Source organism: Athene cunicularia (assembly GCF_003259725.1).
Source record: "Athene cunicularia isolate RWA chromosome 5 unlocalized genomic scaffold, athCun1 chr5_part2, whole genome shotgun sequence".
Lineage (NCBI taxonomy): Eukaryota > Metazoa > Chordata > Aves > Strigiformes > Strigidae > Athene > Athene cunicularia.
In genome coordinates, this window is record NW_020799102.1 from 9,936,804 (window position 1) to 9,952,227 (window position 15,424).

General features: G+C 44.0%; 1 long non-coding RNA gene across 1 annotated transcript; it reads right to left on the reverse strand.

The window, feature by feature from the left end:
* Positions 1–6,215: 6,215 nt before the first annotated feature.
* On the reverse strand, positions 6,216–15,061 carry LOC113481141. The gene is made up of 3 exons (XR_003398609.1): positions 14,335–15,061; positions 9,330–9,476; positions 6,216–6,569 (listed from the first exon to the last, which is right to left on the reverse strand). It is a non-coding gene; the product is annotated as an uncharacterized LOC113481141 (long non-coding RNA).
* Positions 15,062–15,424: the final 363 nt, after the last annotated feature.

A 15,424-nucleotide genomic window follows, 5' to 3' on the forward strand; every position in this document is an offset into this window, starting at 1 on the left:
TTCCACTTCTTTGGATTTTTTCAGGGTAGAAAAAAATATAGCATATAAAGTCGGAGACATGCTCCTGTTTCCTAGAAAGTTCTTTCAGGTTTTACATTGTACTAAACCAGAAAATGTCGAAAAATTTTCTGTCTTAGCCACATTAGCCTTGCTAGTAATGCTTAATATAAATGGACCTGGACCAGCCATGTGATGACTACCTAATTCTAGTTATTTATTCCATTGCTATGGTTAAGATACATTTGTACTTTGAGGAAAATAACCTGAAGGATCTGGCTTCTGGTGCTGTGCAGAGCCTGGAAGAGGCCATCCATCATCCTAATGTGTTAGAAAAGTTGGACCAAATTACTTAGAGGAATGGAACATTTCTTAGGATTCTGTATGGCATGGAGCAGAGTGCTCCCACTCTTCTTTCCAGAACTCCTGGCTGTAGCTGGGCTTTCTCACCCAAGATGATGCACAAAGTCTTCATCTCTGGAGTGGACCCTAACTGTCACAGTGGCTTGTTGTAGGGAGGTGTTTGATACACACATCCCATACAAGGTACAGATTTCTGTGTGGCATACCTATCATTCCTGCTCTTCCAGTGCCTAAATCCCAAATGTTTCAGGGTTCCTCTTGAAACTGGAGGAGCCAGTGTTTTCTTTTTCCTCCAGAAAAGCTTTCTCAACTGTCTGACTGGATCTTTGTAGTCTCCCACATCTTACAGATTTCTTAACCTGTTAACTGGGAAATACAGCTCTGTTATATCAATTGGCTCAATGGAATCTGAATATGTTCCCAGGACCAAACCTGTACTGTCAGCAAAGGATGCCTAATTCTAAATCCACTGGTCCTGATCTTTTATGAAATTGCCCCAACTGTTATTGTCCACAGCAGGGCAGCTCAAGGTGTTTGGCTGATTCAGTGCAGCATCCCTGTAGATTCAAGTGGATAAGAAATTGCATCTGGTTACGCAGGAAGTGGCTGATGTGTCAATATGCCTTCTGCCAGAGCATGGGTGACCTGCAGCTGTGCTGATGAAAAGCCTGGTCCCAAACGATGCAGCTATCTGGATCTCCTCCATGCTTTATGCCATCCCCAAAGCAACTAGGAGTGAAATGCTGCTAAACAGAAGTGTTGAAGCTATCTACGTTGTAGATCCTAAAAAACAAAAACAAAAAAGTAATGAAGCATGAGCATGGGGCATTGACCTTGGCTGGAGACCAGATGCCCATCAAGCTGCTCTATCACTCTCCTCCTCAGCTGGATGGGGGAGAGGAGAAAATAAGATGGGAAAGAACTCGTAAGTCAAGATAAATGGAGTTTAATAAAGTGAAAACAAAGGTCATGTGGGGAAGCAAAGGAAAACAAGAGATTTATTCTCTACTTCCTCAGCAGGCAATGTCCAGCCACTTCGCGGGAAGCAGGGCTTCAGTACGTGAGCCGGAAAACAAATGTTGTAAATAATGAACGCTGCCTCCCCTTCCTCCCCTTTCTCTCAGCTTTTATGGCCGAGCAGACATCACACAGTACAGAATATCCCTCTGGTCACTTTGTGCCAGCTGTCCTGGCTGTGTCCCCTCCCAGGATCTTGCCCGCCCCCAGCCCACGGGTGAGGGGGGGCGTTGGAGAGACAGCCCTGGTGCTGGGCGAGCACTGCCCGGCAGCAGCCAGCACCCTGCGGTGTTATCAGCACCTCTCCAGCTGCCCCACAGAGCCCGGCCCTGGGAGGGGGCTGCGGGGACAAGGAACTCCACCTCAGCCTGAGTCAGTACAGTGAAGCAGCTGTGGCCACCTGCTGCCATAAAGCCCACACAGAGCTATGGGGAGAAGAAAGCTCTTCATGTGACACTGATGCTTTTTAGGCTGGGCATTCCCCAGGTACATTGCCTTTTCCCCACCTGTGCAGGGAGTAGTGGCGTACCCTATCATGCTGCTGTGGAGAGCAGGGTGGAGGGAAGGCAGGCGAGCACACGTGTGCTGTGGCATCCTCAAGCCGGACGGAGCACAGCAGCCTGCCCATGTCCCTGCTAGCAACACAGAGCCCCACTACCACAACCTTTCTCCAAAGAGTCCAGGTAGTTGCTGGACTCTGTTTGGAAAGCAGAGATAGGAAGAGAGTTGGTGTGCTCAGGAGCCAATGCTGTTGTGGGTTTGGGCAGTAAGACAGAGCCCCTGCCTATAATTAAGACTGGAGGCAAAGCTAGCGTTTGGGAAATGAAGGCTTGATGAGCCAGGCTAATTACTGGACTCTGAATATATTGCAGCAATGAGATGAAGATAGTAACTGCAAGGGGTATTGCCAGATCAGCTGGCTAAGATCATAGCTACAGTGAAGATTAGGACAAGCAGTTTACTTGGGTCTGCCCAGTTTGGGTTTTTGATGGATTCCTCATGGAACAGTAGAACTAGAAGAGGGATGGCAGGGGCAGGCTAAGGTCTTGAATTTCCTCTTACAATTAGTGATTGGACTCCTGTCTGTAATTACATGAATAGCAGGCTTGAGCCTAGAGTTAGTTGGCTTTGGGGATAGGAAGATGGATACCAACAGCTTACATATGTTCTGGACAGCCTGCAAAGGCAGGATCTGGACTTGTCCTAATTGAGGCTAATGCCTTCTGTTACAGTTTTCTGAAGGGATAGCTACTTTGGCAATAAATCTGATTTAAGGAATTGCAACAGTTTTAACAATCTTTTACTTCAGGAGTGATGTTTGTTACTGAACTTTGCATGGCCTAGAAAGGTCTGAGAAGGACTCATGACAACAATGCCAGTGCTTTCTCTTGTGTTCGAATTTAGTTCATTAGGCTATCATTACAGGTTTGATTAGATGGTCTCTATCTCTTTCTCATAGAGCGCTGAATTCCTCCTAGGTTGTAGGGAAATAGATTTAGGGCTTAGGCTCATTTTACTGTAGGCACTGTGCTATACATAGTCAGCCACTAGAACTGAGAAGCATTCAAATTAGAATTTAAAAATCTCAGGCTCCAGAAGTTACAAGTCAGTTTCCACATTATACATAGCCTGCAGCATTAGGAAGGGTTGGTATCCTTAGCTTCTCTTTTCTATTGTAGGTTATCATACAAATCCCATATATTTGGAACAATAGTGTGGCAAGAGTTCAGTTGTTATATTGCCTGGAGCTAGAGTTGGGAAAAATGCTCGTGTAGGTGAGACTGTGCCCTCAGCTTCTCTTGCACAGCAGGTGCCTATCCTTTGCCTATAATTACAAGGAAGGGAGCAGGTTTGGGGATTAAAATAATAAACCTTTTGTTTGATTTGGCAGGATTTTGGAACCAGGAAGGGTGCTGACTGATACCAGCAAGGAACCGGTCTCTCAAAGCTTTAAGTTTCCTAGCCCTACACTAACCTAAATGTTGAGAATTGATTATAAAAAAAAAAAAAAAACAACAAAAAAACCCAAAACAAAACAAACAAAAAACAAACAAAAAAAACCCAACCCCCAAAAAAAGAAAAAGAAAATAGATTCCATTCAGTTCAAGATTTTTTAAACTCCTGATATGCTACAGAAGCCAGCAATAAACTGGAATTTTACATTTCTTAACCTGAACACTAATCCTACCTTACAGGAAGGCTGACAAGGGACCCTGGCAGGTTGGTGAGCATCTCATGGCCTCTAGGCTTCATCCTTACCCCTTTTTGCAGTTCTGGCAGGTGTATCAGGAAATAAGTAGAAATTTAGAGAAGAGGTACGCAAGCATTCAGAGGACCTGTTTGTCACACAGTTCTACTCAGTTCCTGGAGAACAATGTTTCCTGTGTTTGCTCCATTACAACATTCATCCCTCAGGAAGAATTAAACAGGGTTAGGGAAAGCTCAAAGTTTGAAAATCCAAAACGTAGAGACTGTATTGCTGTGTCTGTACAGGATCAGGCAGCACACTTAAAATGAAAGCTAGACTCAATGGGAACCCACTTCTCTATTTATAGATCTGCTTGGAGAATCAGATCTGAAAAATCAGGAATTTGTGATGATAGAGGAATATGTGCATTCTGGAGCCCACTGTCCTCACAGGAGATGATGTTCACTGGGTCAAGTGTTTTGTCTCTTTTTATAAGTTGGGTGGGGTTTTTTTCACCTACAACTAAGGCTAGGTTTTGTGAATTGAGCATTTGAAGAATCCAGTTTATTTCCAGATCCTGTTGGATTTCTGAGATGCAGCCAGCAAGGAAATGCTTAAGACCCCTGGGACCACCATCTTCAGTCTTATTCCAGAAGTGTTTCTCAGATGTCAGGCATTGTAAAGACAGCAACAGATGTAGGGACAAGGCTTCTCACTCTTACAGAAGAAGATTAGATTTCCTTGCTGTAACTTTAGTAATGCTTATGATTGCAGTTAAAGTTGGGGAAGGAAGACCTGAAGAGGCATAGAATGGTTTTCCAGCTTGCTCAAAATACAAGGGAGAGGGTAGGTGTACAAGGTACAGCATCTTTTCTTCCAGTTTTGCTAAAAGGTTATTCCTCTGGCTAAATAAGTAACAGTCATTTTAAAAGGAATTTTCTCTTCCTCCATATGTTCTGTGTCATTCAAAGTTATTTCAAACATTTTGAATTCTTCTGAAGACAGATCAGTGATTTTTTCGTTGTTGTTGGTTTTGGGTTTTTTTGTTTTTTTTGTTGAGTGGCATGTTCTCTCCCCCATTCTTACGTCAACCACTTTGGCTTTAGGAAACCGCTGAATTCTATTTATTAAGATTTACAACCAGACAGAATTATTCTGCGGTATTTTCTCTTCAGAGGTGATATTCTGTAGCCTGTAATGTAAGAAGAGATCAGACAATTCACACTTTCCTACCACATGCATGAACAGAAACACAGAAACATCCATCTTCCAAAACTTAATCTTGGGTGTCTAGAAGACTGAAATCCTCAGTATTATCAACAATTTGTCACATTTATTGTGACAACAGTTCAGTTACAATCAGCTTAAATTGTATATAAAAACTGGCCTCTTGCTTATTGGTCCGCTTTCTGTCTTTGTTGCAAAGCCAGTGTCTATCTGTGATGTTTACGTAAATGTAAGTGAATTGGGATTGAAACTCTGTGTCTGACAGGTAACAGTGAGTTCTCAGTCTTACACATCACCTATTTTCCAAAGTTCTCAGTGCGTCTCTGACTTACTAGAAAACAGATTAAGGATTTATGAGAATAATTAGTTTTGTTTGTTTGTAATTGTGGAATACAAGAGAACTGACTGTGCAACAAAGCCTAGGGACAAGACATAAATCAAAGAGGCTAAGGAAAGACCCTGAGTGTCCATAAGACAGGTTCCTCAAAGACCAGTCAGGTAAGTCAAAGGTTAGAGAAAGCAGACAGTCCCTCAGGATATGCAAATAACATCCATCTGAGAACAAGCCTGCAGTTATGGCAGAATTGTTCTGCTACAACAGACATAACTTCTCCCATTTCAAAGATTGGGATCACACAGCCAAAATACTTACTTAAATCTGTTTACAAGCATTTAACATTCTAGATAATAATGTCAGCAAGTTGCATGTATTTAGATAGTGAGTTTCTTAGTAGAGTGACTTCATCTTTGAAAGAACACTCACAATTAACTTTATTCTGTAGCAAAAATAGCTCGTATCCTCTCACAGGTTCTAACAACAAATGACATATTTGTGAAGTCTCTGTGTCAGCAATACCTGAGTTACAGAGGTGAGAATTTGGATTTGGATTTCAAAAATCTCTAGCATCATAGTATATGAAACCCATGCCTGGAGATAGAAAAGTGACTTAAAAGACTAGGGAGGGGAATGAGACATGTGAGTAGGAAAGAACAGATTTTTTTTTTTACAAAAATCAAGTTACAGGGCAAAACCTATCTAGGCCAGAAATCTACAACCAATCATCCATGGACCAAATGTGGTAGTTCAGCAGGTGTACAGGTATACAGAGGTTCAGTGATTTGCCCCAGATCAGGTAAAAGAGGAAGACCAGGAATGGAATCCAATCTCCAGAGTCCTGATGCAGAAACAAGATTGTTTCTTCTTTTGCATCAAGGCTGCATCCACCTTGTTAGAAGGACTATTTCCTGTTGGTACAAGCAGCAGGAGTAAACTTGTGATCACCACAGAGAGCGTCCACTGGTGGGATTTAAACCCCACACGTGGTTCCAAATGATCTTTGATAAACCAGCATGGCTTTCAGTCTGGAGGAGGAAACCAGATGCGTGAAGTCAACATGCGCCAGTGGGAGTCTTACTTGAAAGTGGAAGTTTTATCAGTAAATTTTGTAAATCATTAAACATCACAAGACATGTGAGGTCTGACATACATCACCTTTTGAAGTCTCAGCTGCAGTGGGACAGATACATTCAACGGTCAGAGCACAGCTTCTCTCCTCATTGGCTGTGACACCTGGTGGCATCTGTTGATGTGGGGTTTCTTCCTCCTAAAGTTAGTTAATTCGAATGAAGAATTTCCTCCTCCTCTTAGGGAAGTGTAGGAGTCATTTTGTTTGCTTGTTTTTGCTGCAGCTTTTCCTTTTTGCTACCTTTCCCTCTCTGTAATTGAAGTTGCCAAGGGCAGCCAGGCCCTCTGCTCACTATCTGGCTGCTTAGTTACCTAAACAACAAAAAAAGGAGTTAATGGCAGTTTAATTCCTCCTGGCAGTCTTATGTGTGTCAGCACTACTTAGGACAAGCCAGTGCACATTTCAGAGAGAAGAGACTGGTCTTTGAGTGTTCAGTACCATTTGGTAGCACTGCAAGCCAAGAGACCTTAGGGCTCTTCTTCATTTGTGATTGATCCGGATCTGTGATCTTACTTTACAGGTTGCATCACTTATGTGTTTCTGATGGCCTTTCCTCCATCTGACATGGAGATGGACAGAGGCAGCCTGCCCTGTGCACAAAGCTTGGTCCTAGGGACCCTCCAGTTTTTAAGCTCAAGGCCACTGAAACAGCTGATGGCCTTTTCTTTCAAGAGCTCTCCATCTGTGCCCTCCTCAGATGCAGCAGGATCCAGCTGGTGCAAGCAAGTTGGGCATCAGGGATGCACTTGCTTGAGTAAAAGTAGCATAGAGAAGATTGTGATGGTGCTTCTGCTGTCAAGGTGCTAAAGTTTCAGGTGACTTCTATTAAAAAAACAGCTGCAGTGACCAAAGATTTTCTCACCTTGAAGATTTCAGTTTAAGTACCACCAAGAATAAACTGCTCTGCCTTCAGTGTAGCAGACAGCTACTCATTTCAAGTGTTTGCCCCTCCGTTTAGGCTGGTGGGTTGAGTTGGGCATATGGGCAGACTAATATGGGATGGCAGGAAGAACTAATATAAAGGTTTTAGAGCTGATCTTGACTCCTACTGCCTTTCTGGCAGTACTACTGGGCATTTTATTGCTGTTTCACTAGATCTGACATTTACAGGCAGACATCTATGTCAAAAAATATAAATACTTTAGAGCTTAGCTCTAACCAAAGCCACAAGGTGGCACAGTCATGTGCTGTGAAGCGTTGCTCACCAAACTTAATTTCCCAAAGGAAACACAGCTCCAGAGTTGCCCTTTTTGATCCTGTCTCCCTCCTCCCTTTGCACTAGGTTTCACAGAGTAACACTGAAGGTGGGTTTAGCTTTTCTCAGGGTGAGATTTTTATAATAGAGTCCTACCGTGGAAATAAAAATGTTGCTGCTATTGCTAATTTTCCTTAGCCTAGAAAATCTATAACAGAAAAAAACCTTTTTTTGCTGGTGAAAGCAGCATCTCTGCTACACAGCGTTATCTGTGTAGCTATAGCAGCAATTTGGTGCCTGACTTTGGCTTTAGTATCATGAGACAAATGCAGGTTTTTAGAACTAAATTAATCAATACATCCTCTGCATTTTCTTCTTTGGAGGGAAACATGCAAGGTATGGAAATCTAGAGATGAGAATAAGGAAAAGGCAAATGCCCAGAAGGATCAAAGGATCTTTTTACAAAAGATCCTTTTTGTTTGCAGAAACATGGGGAGGATTTAGCACTGGTAGGAAGAAGGAATACAGTAAAGGGAATCATCAGCACATTTGTCTTTCGCTCTTATTCTTCTCACCAACCATAGGATAAGTGCAGACACTTGGAGATACTTTTGTTTGCAGACTGCGTGCTGGCTGTCAGCAGGTAGAAATAATTTCTCTCATGTAGACTGTTTGTTTTGCTTGTCTCTAACAGGAAATAGGCCAGTGCCCAACCTGACCACAAACAGACTAGTTCTTTGGCCAGGAGCAGTGATGTCTCTTGATTAGTGCTTGGTGTCTAAACAGTTTTGACAAGTGACCCTTTGGTGTTGTTGAAAACAGGTATCTGTATATACATATATATATATATATATATATACACACACTCATTTGCTTCTGGGTCCGTTACTTCTGTATTGCCCTTTTTTGAGATTATGTACATGTCTCTACATATATTACATCTCTCTAGATACATATTTATAATTTCTACACATGCTTAGATGTGAGTGCTTGGGAATCCTGAGGAATTAACTAACTCTCCTTGACTGTCCAACTGAAATCAACTCCTGCATATACCCCAAGCCAAGTCAGATTCTCAGGAAGAAAATGTACATTTATTCCCCTGTCCATCACTTCTATACTGTCCCTTTTTTGAGCTTTGCTCCATGCCAGGCTTAAATGGCTGTGCTGAGCCTCCTGTCCTTTGTGAATACTTTGTGCATAGGGCTGACCAGGCCTGAGGGACATGAGTATGACTCTGTGGGGACCCAAGGCTGATGCAGGAGTTGACAGAGCAGGAGAGCACCAGTCTCAGGGCTGGGTGATGGCAAGTAGTATTTCCAAGCAAAGCCTGCTCTAGACCATGCTGTTTATCATGCAGTTGCATAAGCCCAGAGTTTATTTCAACAAGAATGAGATCAAATTTCTGTAGCCACTTTGTTTCTCCTGTCCAGAGGGCAGGGATTTGCTTTGAGTGGCCCTTCTTTTTCTAATTAATGAGATAACTGCAGACTACTTCCTTGCATGGGAAATCAGAAGCTTGAAATGTCTGTGAACTCACACCCTGTACACAAAGCATATGGGGATGCAGCATTCAACTCATTACTTAAATGAGAACACATAAGTAATTAGAGTCCAGTGTCTACTTCTGGGATCCTATTGTTCTTTCCTTCTGTACATTGTGCAGCATTTCACCAAACCTCACCAAAGGTCTAAAAGCAACAGCAGTGTGTTAGCATGGGCAAATTCCAGTGGCAAAATGAGCATATTCTCATTCCATCCCACCAGCTGAGGTGCATGAGCACCTTCACCTGGGCTTCTGCAGGGGGAAACGCTACCCATCCCCTCCTGTCAGACCATCAGGTGCAAGAGGAAGGACTGTCCAGCCAGAACTGACCTTTTCAGTGACAGCTTGACGTCATGATGAAAATTAGTGAAAGGGCATCTCTACTGTATTAGTTCTCTCCCAGTCCCAGTGCATCTTCCCCTGCCCCCCGGAGTCTGAGGCAGAGCACTTACATTTTCGATCCAAACATGCCACCTGCTGTTTGTCGGGAGATATTATATAGTCTATAAAGCCAGTGCATAAATTAACCAAACTAGAAGCATGTTTGCATGCTAAACAAGTCAAAGGACCTGGGTACCACTTAGAATCTGCTCCCCACCACCGTGCAATAATCACCCCGCAAACCTAGAAATGCTGTGGAGCAGCAAGGCCAGAGCCTGGCAGCCTTACAGACACCCCCCACCCAGAGCCAGGGCATTGGAACTGGCACTGCCTGAAAAAGCAGCAACACAAGCAAATACCACTGCTGCTCCTGCTAACACAGGACAGGGAAGGGGCTAGCAGGGACAGGACAAACTGGTGCTGAAGCATATTGCAAGGCTGCACTCAGGGACTGCTTTGGAAGAGCAGTGATAGCAGAGGAGGCCTCTGGGAGCTGCCTCTGTAAAACAAAAAATTCTGAATGGGGAAACTTCATAACATGCTTTAACGTTTGGTCAGCTGTAAAGTGGTCAGGCAGTTGGACTAGATTATTGTTGTAGGTCCCATCCAACTGAACTGTTCTATTCTACTCATAAGAAGGAGGATATTTGGGTTTTACCCCATGGGTGCTGCTGACCAGACTGCCACCGAGCAAACACAGCATCCCTGTTCAGCGTGAGGAAAGGGCACCTAAGATATTTGTGCAGAAGCAAGTCTCTCAAAGCCAGCCCAGGAACCTCCACTCAGGCAGAGACTGTCTCAGGGTCTGGAGGCTTATCTGAACCAGGCAGTGAAATGCTGGGGTTTCAACCCCAAGCCCCAAATTGAGGTTGACATACAGGTGATTCCCACAGTCCTTCACCAAGGGGGGGTGAGTTTGCCTTTAGGCTTCCCTCCAGGGTGGTGCCGGCCTGGCAGACAGAGCCATTGGGTAAAGGAGCCCCAGGGGTCTGCATTCAGTAACCCAAGGCCAGGTGTCCCACTGAGGGATAAAAGCTGGGACCCCTTGCAGTCAGGGGCAGTGTCTGTCTGTGAGGTGGATGCCCTGTGCAGAGTTCCCTGTTGGGGAAGGACCTCCCGCCTCCCTGGGACCGGGCTCCAGTCAGGTCTGGCTTTTGTAAACGTGGCTGTGTAGAGATTCAGTGTGTGGCTTCCTTGGTCTTATGTGTTTGGCTTGTTGGCTCGGTTGTCTCCCATCCCTTCTATGGCAGACTGCACGTCACCATTATTCCACCCATTGTTGGTTGTGCAGTGTTGTTGTTGGGGTCAGTGGGATTGATGTGGACTATGTATAATCTGACTGACTTGTTTGTACCCCCAGCGCTCACCCATGTACTGACCCTTTTGTATCAAATACAATTTGGTTATTGGTCCATCTTTATGCTAGGCCTAATAATTGGCAAAACAGGCAAGGAGAGCCCTTCCTCGTTCCCAGGCTGCAGACACCCCTGTGGCCCTCTCCTGTTCCCCTGACACCTCTCTTGACCCACAGCAGCCTTGGTGCAGGGAGCCTGGGTGGGGAGGAGGGAGGGGAGTGGGTGCTCTCCCACTGCTGTGGGAAGCCATAAGCGCCTGGGGCTCCCACCTGGTCACCCCAGCTCACCACTGCTCTCTGCTGAGTCAGGCCTGGGCTCAGATGGCACCTGTGGCTGCCAAAGGGCTGCATTCAGATCCCCCAGGGAAATTTGTCCAGTGATGCTGCAGGTCCAGAAGCAGGAGGCCTGGCTTAGTCACCAGCATGAGGGGAAGGTGAGGTACCCCAGGACTTTTTAGAAGGTACCTGGGCCTGGATGGCTTTGGGGTGACCTTCTGTGGCACAGTGGCAACCCTCTCTGATGTCATGTGTGCACTCCTGCTCCAGCATTGCCTTCTGGATTATCTGCCTGTCGCTGTGGAGGGGTCTCCCCAGCTCTAAGCAGCTCCCTGGAAGGGCTGGGAGACTGCAAATGCTCTGCAGGAAGGGAGGGAGGGGTTAAAGTACAGAGGGAGGCATGGGCTACAGTTAACAGATGTCAGGGCTGAAAAGTAGGTCACCTATTTCTGCCTGGGGGGTGGTGTAGGATTTGAAAATTGACACTACATCAATGTACAAACAAAGCCAAGTAATACAGCAGGAATAAAACTGAGCCTTGAAAGCCTGACAGAAATCCTCCAAGTACACACAGTTCCTCTAACACACCATATACAGCTATTAAGATTATCTAATTTTAAATGTATTTTAACCCGCATGTACTTATATACAGTCACATAGGAGGAGAGGTTAACAAAAAGTACTGAAACAAAAAAATCTCTTAAAATGTAACAACCCAAGAAAAGCAGAAATGCTCTTATTACCTGGGTACAAGGCTTGGACAGATAGAAAATTAATTCCAGGGTTTTTTTCAGAAGCCTCAGGCACATTATTTAGGCCTAGATTCTCAAGCCTAAGTACTAACTCCTGTTGATGCCTTTGTGAGTCCTTGGAAGACAGACACTTGCAAATACTTCTGAGGTTATGGTCTTTGGTGTGCTGTGTCTCTCAACATAAAAAGGTTCAAACAGCACCACCCAAGCAGGTCATGATGTCTTTGCAAGGCATTCGCTGTCTCAGATGTTGGAACTACATGGCTGCAATCATGTACATGTTTTAGGAACTTAATCCACTTGACTAGTGCTTCTCATGTTTGCATACATGTACCATACTATGAAGACAGCCAGTTAGAAGAGATAGGAAGAGAAGGGGGCCAAGATAAAGAAAACATCTTCATTTTCCTAGAAGTACTGTGAAGATAATTTCTCTACCTCATTTTTCCTGTGCTCATTTAATCATAGTAGCTACCAAAGGATGGGCTAGCTCATCATAGCTGTCCTTTCTGGCCTTTAAACAGGGAAACATGATCTCTTTCCTCTGTTTCTTCCCACCCAGTGGACAAGGGGTAAAACCAGAGTTTGCCTTAAGGTTGCAGTACTTAAACCCTGTACAAGTTTCCATCTTGACCAGTTTGGGGGGATGACACACCCTTTTCTGGTAGAATTGAAGGAAAAGAAATAAAAGGGAGAGGAAAGCTTAAGGCAAAAATAAATTGCAACTGCTGCTATGACATGCACCTGATTATAGATGACTATTCCCTGTATTCACAAGTTTGCCTGTGTGATCCAGCCTGTTTCTATCATCTCTTTCAGTCCTGTGCTACAGTTCCACAGAAATGTGAACTCAGTAGTTACTAGGCAGCTATATCTTGGCTGGTTGGAAAATGACACGTTACATGCACTTTGCACGCTTGGAAAGCACCTTAATTTTCCTAGGAGAAGTACCATGAAGGCAATTCTCTAACTTGTTTTTCCTCTGTGCTAGTTTAATCAGCTTAGCTATTAAAAGATAACATGGGTTTAGGACTATCATTAGCCCAGAGGGGTCATGTGGTTATGCAGGTAATTAGCACTGCTGCTGAACTCAGTGTTACTTTTTTTTTTTTTAATAGGTAACTACATAACAAAGCCAGCACCCACCACACATCTAAAGAAGCAAAAGAAAAATGAACACTCTTTCTCCCTGAATCTGTATTCAATTATTTGTTTACAGCTTTCTTCCTTTTTTTTTCCTCTTCTGTCATATTAGTATCTATATCCAAAGCATTTAACTGCTTGAAATGGGATTAAGACACTCCAGTCTAAAATTGCAATCCTCCTGCTCAGTTGTCCTATAAACTTTTAGGTATCGATAATCCCTGGGAGTGCTCTGAGAGAGCCAAGCAGCTCACATCCGAATCATGATGCAGAAACTCTGTATTGCTTGGCCTGGGCTCCCAGGACTCCAGTTTGGTCAGCATTCCAAGTCCTAGGCATGCTTCCAGGATGCTGGATCTTCACAACTCACAGTCCTTGACTATGAGTTCTTTTGAAGCACAGCCAGAGGGAAAAGAAATGGAGAAGGGTGCTCTATATATACAACAGTCTAGGGCTTAGCATACTTAGTGAGACCACAGGACACAAAGCTCCCATTCCCCTCCTTGCTCATGGGAATTTCAACCTGCACCTCTCAAGTTGTGCCACCAGATTACAAGCTCTTCTGAGGTGGGAATGTGTTGCCAACCTCTGTCAGACCAGAAGGACCAGAGGAAGATGAGTGCTGCTGTAGTCCAGTCATCGAAGGCAACTTCTCTGTGCCTGTTCTGGGTGCTGCAAGTGTATTTTATCTGGTGTTTAATGGATTTAATTAAGTTTTGCTCACCTTTATCCCTAGACTTGGGTTTTAGCCTCAGGTGCTTGTTGGAAACTATGCTTCATTATTTCCTCTGCTTATAGTACAACCTGTTTTATTATTAGAGCATAATTTGGTTCTGATGTTAATAATTGATGTAACCAGGTCTTCCTCTGTTTCCCATGATTTCTAATTAACAGTGTTATGTTTGAATAACATAAACTGTAAACATCCAACCCTTTTATCTGGACAAAAACCCCCCACATGTCATGGTTCAAGGGAAACCACCCTGACATATGCGTGGGGTTGGTGGCAGCACTAAGGAGCAATGCTCAGGACCATCAGGATTCCATTTCTGCACTCATTTTACCACATAATAAGGTACAAGGAGTCTCCAAAAAACTATGTCAAGTTGCCTTGTGCTGCACAAACAGCTTCTGACTATGCTCTGCCTAGTATATCACTGCTCTGCTCTTTTAGAAAATGGATAGGAAGAAATCATAAGAGGTAATCTGCTAAATAACCATGTTTCATAGTTGTGCAATACACGCAAGAAAGACCACACACACATATACATATGTGCACATAACACAGCATGGAAACAAAGATACCTCAGAGAGCTCAACCATTTAAAAGGATCTTATACTACACAACTGACAGTAGGAGAGTCAAACCTGATTCCTCACAGCTCTTTAACTACAGCCAAATTCACTGCTCCTCACAGATTAAACTTACCAAATAAAGGACATCATAGTCTCTGGTCCTCTGAGGATTTTCTACAGATGGATAAGACATACTGATACTTGCAGGCATTTATCAATAGCAAAGTTATTGCTGTCCACTTGAGTACAGTTGGAGAAATGGAGATGTTTGAACAGCCCTTTAGCTCCCAGTACAGGGGTTTCTTGTCTCTGTGGAGATGACAGTCCTGTTGCAGAGCTCAGTAGTTTTTCCTGTATTTTTCACAGTTGACAAATGTTTAATTTGCTTCCTCTCAAGGCAGACTTTCCTCTCCTACAGGGCTCACTGGAAGACTTTGATGCTAAAACAGGGAATTGTTTCTCCACTTGTGAATCTCTTTACTCTTTCCTGCCAAAGCAACCCCCTTGATTACTGCAATGCTTTTCTAGGGGGAGAGAAGACCAGTACTTTCTGCTTCTCCATGTTCTGCTCATCTGTGAGAAAGCTCAATTATTTTTTTTACCCATGTGCAATAAATTCCTCTTGATGACTTCACAGCATTTGGAGCCTTAATCAGAATCTGCCTCAAACTCACTTATCCTCTCAATAAATTTCAGCTGTCAACTCTAACAGTCCTTCAGCAACTTCTAAACTTTATGCTTGCAAAAACCTCCTAGAGAAAGGACATATATTCCTACTAACCTCATGCAAGCAACAACCTTGTCCAGTCACATCTCAGACCCAAGGAACCTATAATTCCTGTAGGTTATTTCCTTTTTAGTTTCCCCTCCACACATCTTACCCATTTTTTATAATTAGGCCTCAATGCCTCAGGAGTCTCCTCAAAATCTTGCTCCCAAAACTGCCTTTTCCTACCCTCAGACCAACACCTCTTCCAGCAGGAGCAGCACAGAGCTCATGATAGTGAGGCCCAGCTGAACTTATTAGGGATTTGCTCAGTGCTTTACCCATAGCACCAGCACACCTTGCTAGCCTCCAACATCCTCTGAGAAAATTCAGGAACCATCTTGCTAAGAGGGGTGGGTTTGATTAGTCAGGACAGCTTTCCTGTGGGGCCACCTCACTCCTCTGGCCACCCAGCAGGCACACACAGCCCATCAGGCTGTGCCCACACTGTGTGCCT